The sequence below is a fragment of the Sander lucioperca genome, chromosome 3 (assembly GCF_008315115.2).
Source record: "Sander lucioperca isolate FBNREF2018 chromosome 3, SLUC_FBN_1.2, whole genome shotgun sequence".
In the NCBI taxonomy this organism is placed as follows: Eukaryota; Metazoa; Chordata; class Actinopteri; order Perciformes; family Percidae; genus Sander; species Sander lucioperca.
Window position 1 is genome coordinate 31,860,980 of NC_050175.1, and position 11,573 is coordinate 31,872,552.

The following is an 11,573-nucleotide window of genomic DNA, read 5'->3' on the forward strand; positions in this document are numbered from 1 at the left end:
CAGCAATAAAACATTAAAAATGCAAAGTATTATACATTCCCGTGTTCGTCATCATGTCCTCTATCAGACTATGCTAAAAAAACATTATGGTTAAAATTTTGCACCGTCACAGAAGGGTATGTGCAAACAGAGTGGTATATATACAAAGTCGAAACCATTATAAAATGTTATGGAGTCCCTATTGGTACTCTTACTGCTGTCGGTACCCCTACCGACATCCGGATTCATAGCTTATCCTAACCCCCTAACCCCCCCTCCATCCCCTTTTTCCCCTTCCTTTTCTGTCCCTAACCCACTCCATGACCTCTAACCATAACCCTCTCTAACCCTCCACATGACCTGTAACCCTAATCTCAACCGTCACTGACCCCTGTCTGGGACTCTGACCTCAAATGTTGGTCAATGACCTTTGACCTAACCCTAAATCAGTGTTAACATTTGCTCTAAACTTTTTTAGTGTTGTTCTGATTACATGCTGTGACAGCAGAGGGCATTCTGATGTTACGAATGTAATTGTTGATATAATTGTAAATACAAGAACTGAGTGGCGATGGGGGGCCTCGAGGAGGGACAGCGGGGACCGGGGTGTTTTGATTGCTTTCTGTAGTGCGTGCATTCAGTTCCTCTTTTTTCTAAACCTATCCAGCCAGGACTCGGACGGCATCTGCCCCGGTTCCCCTGTTCCCTCCGAGGGGCCTCCCTTTCGCTTTTTCTTTCCAAATATTTAGGATAATCGCATCCATTTTGAAAAAAGTATATACGCTGTTATTCTCAATGTTTTTTATGATAATATGTAACCTGCTCTTAAGACGTGCCATTGCACTCCACTCAATCAAAGTTTGAGGCCAAATAGGCACCATTTATCCAGTTGTCTAATATTAACACTGTCTTTGGATGCCCGACTCGGTCTTGTCTCAGTCTGGACGGAATGAACAATTGACCAACTTAGGAAAACTTAACATAGACTTATAACATGGACTTATGACAATTACTGGACAGGACTTACATTTACATATACATACACAACTCTACACTACACGTTGCTGCATTCTGCTGGAACTGGACTCCTGCAATGGACAGAACTCTCCCTCATATGAGGTATTTTTTGTTGCCATTTTCCACCTGCTCAGGGATTCTATGTGGACAATTTTTTGCACCAGCAGTACATTTTTCCCTCCACAAGGGGGCGCCATTGGTTTTCTAATCCTTACTCCCCTAAGGCCATTTAATATGCAAAGATGTTCATTGCATTTTGTTGTATTATTGTGATGGTTAGTGTATCATCCACAGGTTATGAAGTTTATATATGTTCAAGAAGTAAGCGTGGGAGCTTACACCCCCTGTATACATGCATCCACTTCCTATAGTTTTATTTTTCCCAAATTCTTTAACTATAATTTTCTTTGGCTTATGAGCCCATTAAAATTGGCAACTACTTCAAGTCATAAATTGGCAACTATACAAAATCATAAAAAATCAAGATATAAAATCATTTGATGCAAACATAAATACGAATAAATAAGGCAACATATTCAAACATTAAACAAACTACTACAAAGTGGATCATTATACTGAATGTATTGATGCAAGATGCTTTTCTTTTGACTTAAAAATGCCACATGCAGTGCACATTATGTGAATCTACAGACACAGGAGTAAGTTGACAGCACCCTCATCTCAAATGACAGTCTCAGTGCTATGCACATATCTCATCTGGATGCCGTATTCTGCAGAGATCACATCATTACACAACATCGTTATACAACATTCTGAATCAGAAAAACACTAACAATCCACTAGTTGAGCATTTTGTTAAACACAATTGGGATAACTTGAGAGCAACCAGTCTTGAAGCTGATTACAGATGGTCAATCCAGACAAGGAGGAAAGCTGAACGCACCTGGATCAGAAAATTGGACACTCTTGTACCAAGAGGCCTAAATGAAAAATAATTCAAAGATATAGACATTTTATCTTTCCTTCTTTGTCCTACCTCCCCACCTCTCCTCCTTTCCCCTTCCTCCATCCCCTTTTTTTTCCCTTACCCTACCCACCATTTACTTTCAGGGCTTGTCACTCCGGGGTTGACGCCACGCGACTTTTGGATTGAGGCCGCGAAGAGGATAGCGGGGAGCGTTTCTTGGCAGGTATGCAGAAAGGTGCAGACACACCCGCTCCCACAAAACGCGACCTAATGAGTCACGGAAAACAGAGCAAATTGTTTTTTTTAAGATTATTAAACTGAACACTTTAAATGAATTAACCACTCGGGGCTGTTACATGAAATGAAGAAAAATACAAATTCCCTGAACTTCCAAATTGGTTAGCAAAGTTGCAACATTTAACAGAATTAATTACAATATTTCTTTTAACTTTGGAGTAACTTTTGGCATCTCATACTTTTTTTACTTTCTCAAACTAAACATTTCTCTGAAATGAAGAGACTACACATTTGCTCTTTTATGCTGAAAGAACAGGAAGCTTTATTGCGAAGGGGGACCCACTTCCTGCCTGCCTGTCTGCCTGCGTGGGCTCTTGACTCCCTCTTACATATCCCGGTAACCATCAGCAAATGCGCTGATGGTTACCGGGAAATGTAAAGTGGTACCACTTGGAACCACTGGGGGTCTCTGATGTGCCTGCACACACACACAGACAGACAGACAGACAGACAGACAGAGACACACAGACACACACACACACACACAGAGACACACACATGCACACACAGACAGAGACACACACACACACACACACACACACACACACACAGAGACACACACATGCACACACATACAGAGACACACACACACACACACAGAGACACACACATGCACACACAGACAGAGACACACACACACACACACACACACAGAGACACACACAGACACACACACACAGACAGACAGACACACACACACACACACAACACACAGAGACACACACAGACACATGCACACACAGACACACACACACACACAGAGACACACACATGCACACACAGACAGAGACACACACATACACACACACACACAGACACAGACAGACACACACACACACACACACACACACACACACACACAGAGACACACACATGCACACACAGACACAGACAGACAAAGACACACAGACACAACACACAGAGACACACACACAAAGGCAGGGCTGTTGAAATGAGGCGAAGGTCCAAGGTCAAATGGGAAGTGATGTATCTCCCCCCTCCCCCCCCCCAAGTATATTTTTTACCTCCCCTCCATCCCCTTTTTCCCCTTCCTTTTCTGTCCCTAACCCACTCCATGACCTCTAACCATAACCCTCTCTAACCCTCCACATGACCTGTAACCCTAATCTCAACCGTCACTGACCCCTGTCTGGGACTCTGACCTCAAATGTTGGTCAATGACCTTTGACCTAACCCTAAATCAGTGTTAACATTTGCTCTAAACTTTTTTAGTGTTGTTCTGATTACATGCTGTGACAGCAGAGGGCATTCTGATGTTACGAATGTAATTGTTGATATAATTGTAAATACAAGAACTGAGTGGCGATGGGGGGCCTCGAGGAGGGACAGCGGGGACCGGGGTGTTTTGATTGCTTTCTGTAGTGCGTGCATTCAGTTCCTCTTTTTTCTAAACCTATCCAGCCAGGACTCGGACGGCATCTGCCCCGGTTCCCCTGTTCCCTCCGAGGGGCCTCCCTTTCGCTTTTTCTTTCCAAATATTTAGGATAATCGCATCCATTTTGAAAAAAGTATATACGCTGTTATTCTCAATGTTTTTTATGATAATATGTAACCTGCTCTTAAGACGTGCCATTGCACTCCACTCAATCAAAGTTTGAGGCCAAATAGGCACCATTTATCCAGTTGTCTAATATTAACACTGTCTTTGGATGCCCGACTCGGTCTTGTCTCAGTCTGGACGGAATGAACAATTGACCAACTTAGGAAAACTTAACATAGACTTATAACATGGACTTATGACAATTACTGGACAGGACTTACATTTACATATACATACACAACTCTACACTACACGTTGCTGCATTCTGCTGGAACTGGACTCCTGCAATGGACAGAACTCTCCCTCATATGAGGTATTTTTTGTTGCCATTTTCCACCTGCTCAGGGATTCTATGTGGACAATTTTTTGCACCAGCAGTACATTTTTCCCTCCACAAGGGGGCGCCATTGGTTTTCTAATCCTTACTCCCCTAAGGCCATTTAATATGCAAAGATGTTCATTGCATTTTGTTGTATTATTGTGATGGTTAGTGTATCATCCACAGGTTATGAAGTTTATATATGTTCAAGAAGTAAGCGTGGGAGCTTACACCCCCTGTATACATGCATCCACTTCCTATAGTTTTATTTTTCCCAAATTCTTTAACTATAATTTTCTTTGGCTTATGAGCCCATTAAAATTGGCAACTACTTCAAGTCATAAATTGGCAACTATACAAAATCATAAAAAATCAAGATATAAAATCATTTGATGCAAACATAAATACGAATAAATAAGGCAACATATTCAAACATTAAACAAACTACTACAAAGTGGATCATTATACTGAATGTATTGATGCAAGATGCTTTTCTTTTGACTTAAAAATGCCACATGCAGTGCACATTATGTGAATCTACAGACACAGGAGTAAGTTGACAGCACCCTCATCTCAAATGACAGTCTCAGTGCTATGCACATATCTCATCTGGATGCCGTATTCTGCAGAGATCACATCATTACACAACATCGTTATACAACATTCTGAATCAGAAAAACACTAACAATCCACTAGTTGAGCATTTTGTTAAACACAATTGGGATAACTTGAGAGCAACCAGTCTTGAAGCTGATTACAGATGGTCAATCCAGACAAGGAGGAAAGCTGAACGCACCTGGATCAGAAAATTGGACACTCTTGTACCAAGAGGCCTAAATGAAAAATAATTCAAAGATATAGACATTTTATCTTTCCTTCTTTGTCCTACCTCCCCACCTCTCCTCCTTTCCCCTTCCTCCATCCCCTTTTTTTTCCCTTACCCTACCCACCATTTACTTTCAGGGCTTGTCACTCCGGGGTTGACGCCACGCGACTTTTGGATTGAGGCCGCGAAGAGGATAGCGGGGAGCGTTTCTTGGCAGGTATGCAGAAAGGTGCAGACACACCGCTCCCACAAAACGCGACCTAATGAGTCACGGAAAACAGAGCAAATTGTTTTTTTTAAGATTATTAAACTGAACACTTTAAATGAATTAACCACTCGGGGCTGTTACATGAAATGAAGAAAAATACAAATTCCCTGAACTTCCAAATTGGTTAGCAAAGTTGCAACATTTAACAGAATTAATTACAATATTTCTTTTAACTTTGGAGTAACTTTTGGCATCTCATACTTTTTTTACTTTCTCAAACTAAACATTTCTCTGAAATGAAGAGACTACACATTTGCTCTTTTATGCTGAAAGAACAGGAAGCTTTATTGCGAAGGGGGACCCACTTCCTGCCTGCCTGTCTGCCTGCGTGGGCTCTTGACTCCCTCTTACATATCCCGGTAACCATCAGCAAATGCGCTGATGGTTACCGGGAAATGTAAAGTGGTACCACTTGGAACCACTGGGGGTCTCTGATGTGCCTGCACACACACACAGACAGACAGACAGACAGACAGACAGAGACACACAGACACACACACACACACAGAGACACACACATGCACACACAGACAGACACACACACACACACACACACACACACACACACACAGAGACACACACATGCACACACATACAGAGACACACACACACACACACAGAGACACACACATGCACACACAGACAGAGACACACACACACACACACACACAGAGACACACACAGACACACACACACAGACAGACAGACACACACACACACACACAACACACAGAGACACACACAGACACATGCACACACAGACACACACACACACACAGAGACACACACATGCACACACAGACAGAGACACACACATACACACACACACACAGACACAGACAGACACACACACACACACACACACACACACACACACACACAGAGACACACACATGCACACACAGACACAGACAGACAAAGACACACAGACACAACACACAGAGACACACACACAAAGGCAGGGCTGTTGAAATGAGGCGAAGGTCCAAGGTCAAATGGGAAGTGATGTATCTCCCCCCCCCTCCCCCCCCCCCAAGTATATTTTTTACCTCCCCTCCATCCCCTTTTTCCCCTTCCTTTTCTGTCCCTAACCCACTCCATGACCTCTAACCATAACCCTCTCTAACCCTCCACATGACCTGTAACCCTAATCTCAACCGTCACTGACCCCTGTCTGGGACTCTGACCTCAAATGTTGGTCAATGACCTTTGACCTAACCCTAAATCAGTGTTAACATTTGCTCTAAACTTTTTTAGTGTTGTTCTGATTACATGCTGTGACAGCAGAGGGCATTCTGATGTTACGAATGTAATTGTTGATATAATTGTAAATACAAGAACTGAGTGGCGATGGGGGGCCTCGAGGAGGGACAGCGGGGACCGGGGTGTTTTGATTGCTTTCTGTAGTGCGTGCATTCAGTTCCTCTTTTTTCTAAACCTATCCAGCCAGGACTCGGACGGCATCTGCCCCGGTTCCCCTGTTCCCTCCGAGGGGCCTCCCTTTCGCTTTTTCTTTCCAAATATTTAGGATAATCGCATCCATTTTGAAAAAAGTATATACGCTGTTATTCTCAATGTTTTTTATGATAATATGTAACCTGCTCTTAAGACGTGCCATTGCACTCCACTCAATCAAAGTTTGAGGCCAAATAGGCACCATTTATCCAGTTGTCTAATATTAACACTGTCTTTGGATGCCCGACTCGGTCTTGTCTCAGTCTGGACGGAATGAACAATTGACCAACTTAGGAAAACTTAACATAGACTTATAACATGGACTTATGACAATTACTGGACAGGACTTACATTTACATATACATACACAACTCTACACTACACGTTGCTGCATTCTGCTGGAACTGGACTCCTGCAATGGACAGAACTCTCCCTCATATGAGGTATTTTTTGTTGCCATTTTCCACCTGCTCAGGGATTCTATGTGGACAAATTTTTGTACCAGCAGTACATTTTTCCCTCCACAAGGGGGCGCCATTGGTTTTCTAATCCTTACTCCCCTAAGGCCATTTAATATGCAAAGATGTTCATTGCATTTTGTTGTATTATTGTGATGGTTAGTGTATCATCCACAGGTTATGAAGTTTATATATGTTCAAGAAGTAAGCGTGGGAGCTTACACCCCCTGTATACATGCATCCACTTCCTATAGTTTTATTTTTCCCAAATTCTTTAACTATAATTTTCTTTGGCTTATGAGCCCATTAAAATTGGCAACTACTTCAAGTCATAAATTGGCAACTATACAAAATCATAAAAAATCAAGATATAAAATCATTTGATGCAAACATAAATACGAATAAATAAGGCAACATATTCAAACATTAAACAAACTACTACAAAGTGGATCATTATACTGAATGTATTGATGCAAGATGCTTTTCTTTTGACTTAAAAATGCCACATGCAGTGCACATTATGTGAATCTACAGACACAGGAGTAAGTTGACAGCACCCTCATCTCAAATGACAGTCTCAGTGCTATGCACATATCTCATCTGGATGCCGTATTCTGCAGAGATCACATCATTACACAACATCGTTATACAACATTCTGAATCAGAAAAACACTAACAATCCACTAGTTGAGCATTTTGTTAAACACAATTGGGATAACTTGAGAGCAACCAGTCTTGAAGCTGATTACAGATGGTCAATCCAGACAAGGAGGAAAGCTGAACGCACCTGGATCAGAAAATTGGACACTCTTGTACCAAGAGGCCTAAATGAAAAATAATTCAAAGATATAGACATTTTATCTTTCCTTCTTTGTCCTACCTCCCCACCTCTCCTCCTTTCCCCTTCCTCCATCCCCTTTTTTTTCCCTTACCCTACCCACCATTTACTTTCAGGGCTTGTCACTCCGGGGTTGACGCCACGCGACTTTTGGATTGAGGCCGCGAAGAGGATAGCGGGGAGCGTTTCTTGGCAGGTATGCAGAAAGGTGCAGACACACCGCTCCCACAAAACGCGACCTAATGAGTCACGGAAAACAGAGCAAATTGTTTTTTTTAAGATTATTAAACTGAACACTTTAAATGAATTAACCACTCGGGGCTGTTACATGAAATGAAGAAAAATACAAATTCCCTGAACTTCCAAATTGGTTAGCAAAGTTGCAACATTTAACAGAATTAATTACAATATTTCTTTTAACTTTGGAGTAACTTTTGGCATCTCATACTTTTTTTACTTTCTCAAACTAAACATTTCTCTGAAATGAAGAGACTACACATTTGCTCTTTTATGCTGAAAGAACAGGAAGCTTTATTGCGAAGGGGGACCCACTTCCTGCCTGCCTGTCTGCCTGCGTGGGCTCTTGACTCCCTCTTACATATCCCGGTAACCATCAGCAAATGCGCTGATGGTTACCGGGAAATGTAAAGTGGTACCACTTGGAACCACTGGGGGTCTCTGATGTGCCTGCACACACACACAGACAGACAGACAGACAGACAGAGACACACAGACACACACACACACACAGAGACACACACATGCACACACAGACAGAGACACACACACACACACACACACACACACACACAGAGACACACACATGCACACACAAACAGAGACACACACACACACACACAGAGACACACACATGCACACACACACAGAGACACACACACACACACAGAGACACACACAGACACACACACACAGACAGACAGACACACACACACAACACACAGAGACACACACAGACACATGCACACACAGACACACACACACACACAGAGACACACACATGCACACACAGACAGAGACACACACATACACACACACACACAGACACAGACAGACACACACACACACACACACACACACACACACACACAGAGACACACACATGCACACACAGACACAGACAGACAAAGACACACAGACACAACACACAGAGACACACACACAAAGGCAGGGCTGTTGAAATGAGGCGAAGGTCCAAGGTCAAATGGGAAGTGATGTATCTCCCCTCCCCCCCCCAAGTATATTTTTTACCTCCCCTCCATCCCCTTTTTCCCCTTCCTTTTCTGTCCCTAACCCACTCCATGACCTCTAACCATAACCCTCTCTAACCCTCCACATGACCTGTAACCCTAATCTCAACCGTCACTGACCCCTGTCTGGGACTCTGACCTCAAATGTTGGTCAATGACCTTTGACCTAACCCTAAATCAGTGTTAACATTTGCTCTAAACTTTTTTAGTGTTGTTCTGATTACATGCTGTGACAGCAGAGGGCATTCTGATGTTACGAATGTAATTGTTGATATAATTGTAAATACAAGAACTGAGTGGCGATGGGGGGCCTCGAGGAGGGACAGCGGGGACCGGGGTGTTTTGATTGCTTTCTGTAGTGCGTGCATTCAGTTCCTCTTTTTTCTAAACCTATCCAGCCAGGACTCGGACGGCATCTGCCCCGGTTCCCCTGTTCCCTCCGAGGGGCCTCCCTTTCGCTTTTTCTTTCCAAATATTTAGGATAATCGCATCCATTTTGAAAAAAGTATATACGCTGTTATTCTCAATGTTTTTTATGATAATATGTAACCTGCTCTTAAGACGTGCCATTGCACTCCACTCAATCAAAGTTTGAGGCCAAATAGGCACCATTTATCCAGTTGTCTAATATTAACACTGTCTTTGGATGCCCGACTCGGTCTTGTCTCAGTCTGGACGGAATGAACAATTGACCAACTTAGGAAAACTTAACATAGACTTATAACATGGACTTATGACAATTACTGGACAGGACTTACATTTACATATACATACACAACTCTACACTACACGTTGCTGCATTCTGCTGGAACTGGACTCCTGCAATGGACAGAACTCTCCCTCATATGAGGTATTTTTTGTTGCCATTTTCCACCTGCTCAGGGATTCTATGTGGACAATTTTTTGCACCAGCAGTACATTTTTCCCTCCACAAGGGGGCGCCATTGGTTTTCTAATCCTTACTCCCCTAAGGCCATTTAATATGCAAAGATGTTCATTGCATTTTGTTGTATTATTGTGATGGTTAGTGTATCATCCACAGGTTATGAAGTTTATATATGTTCAAGAAGTAAGCGTGGGAGCTTACACCCCCTGTATACATGCATCCACTTCCTATAGTTTTATTTTTCCCAAATTCTTTAACTATAATTTTCTTTGGCTTATGAGCCCATTAAAATTGGCAACTACTTCAAGTCATAAATTGGCAACTATACAAAATCATAAAAAATCAAGATATAAAATCATTTGATGCAAACATAAATACGAATAAATAAGGCAACATATTCAAACATTAAACAAACTACTACAAAGTGGATCATTATACTGAATGTATTGATGCAAGATGCTTTTCTTTTGACTTAAAAATGCCACATGCAGTGCACATTATGTGAATCTACAGACACAGGAGTAAGTTGACAGCACCCTCATCTCAAATGACAGTCTCAGTGCTATGCACATATCTCATCTGGATGCCGTATTCTGCAGAGATCACATCATTACACAACATCGTTATACAACATTCTGAATCAGAAAAACACTAACAATCCACTAGTTGAGCATTTTGTTAAACACAATTGGGATAACTTGAGAGCAACCAGTCTTGAAGCTGATTACAGATGGTCAATCCAGACAAGGAGGAAAGCTGAACGCACCTGGATCAGAAAATTGGACACTCTTGTACCAAGAGGCCTAAATGAAAAATAATTCAAAGATATAGACATTTTATCTTTCCTTCTTTGTCCTACCTCCCCACCTCTCCTCCTTTCCCCTTCCTCCATCCCCTTTTTTTTCCCTTACCCTACCCACCATTTACTTTCAGGGCTTGTCACTCCGGGGTTGACGCCACGCGACTTTTGGATTGAGGCCGCGAAGAGGATAGCGGGGAGCGTTTCTTGGCAGGTATGCAGAAAGGTGCAGACACACCGCTCCCACAAAACGCGACCTAATGAGTCACGGAAAACAGAGCAAATTGTTTTTTTTAAGATTATTAAACTGAACACTTTAAATGAATTAACCACTCGGGGCTGTTACATGAAATGAAGAAAAATACAAATTCCCTGAACTTCCAAATTGGTTAGCAAAGTTGCAACATTTAACAGAATTAATTACAATATTTCTTTTAACTTTGGAGTAACTTTTGGCATCTCATACTTTTTTTACTTTCTCAAACTAAACATTTCTCTGAAATGAAGAGACTACACATTTGCTCTTTTATGCTGAAAGAACAGGAAGCTTTATTGCGAAGGGGGACCCACTTCCTGCCTGCCTGTCTGCCTGCGTGGGCTCTTGACTCCCTCTTACATATCCCGGTAACCATCAGCAAATGCGCTGATGGTTACCGGGAAATGTAAAGTGGTAC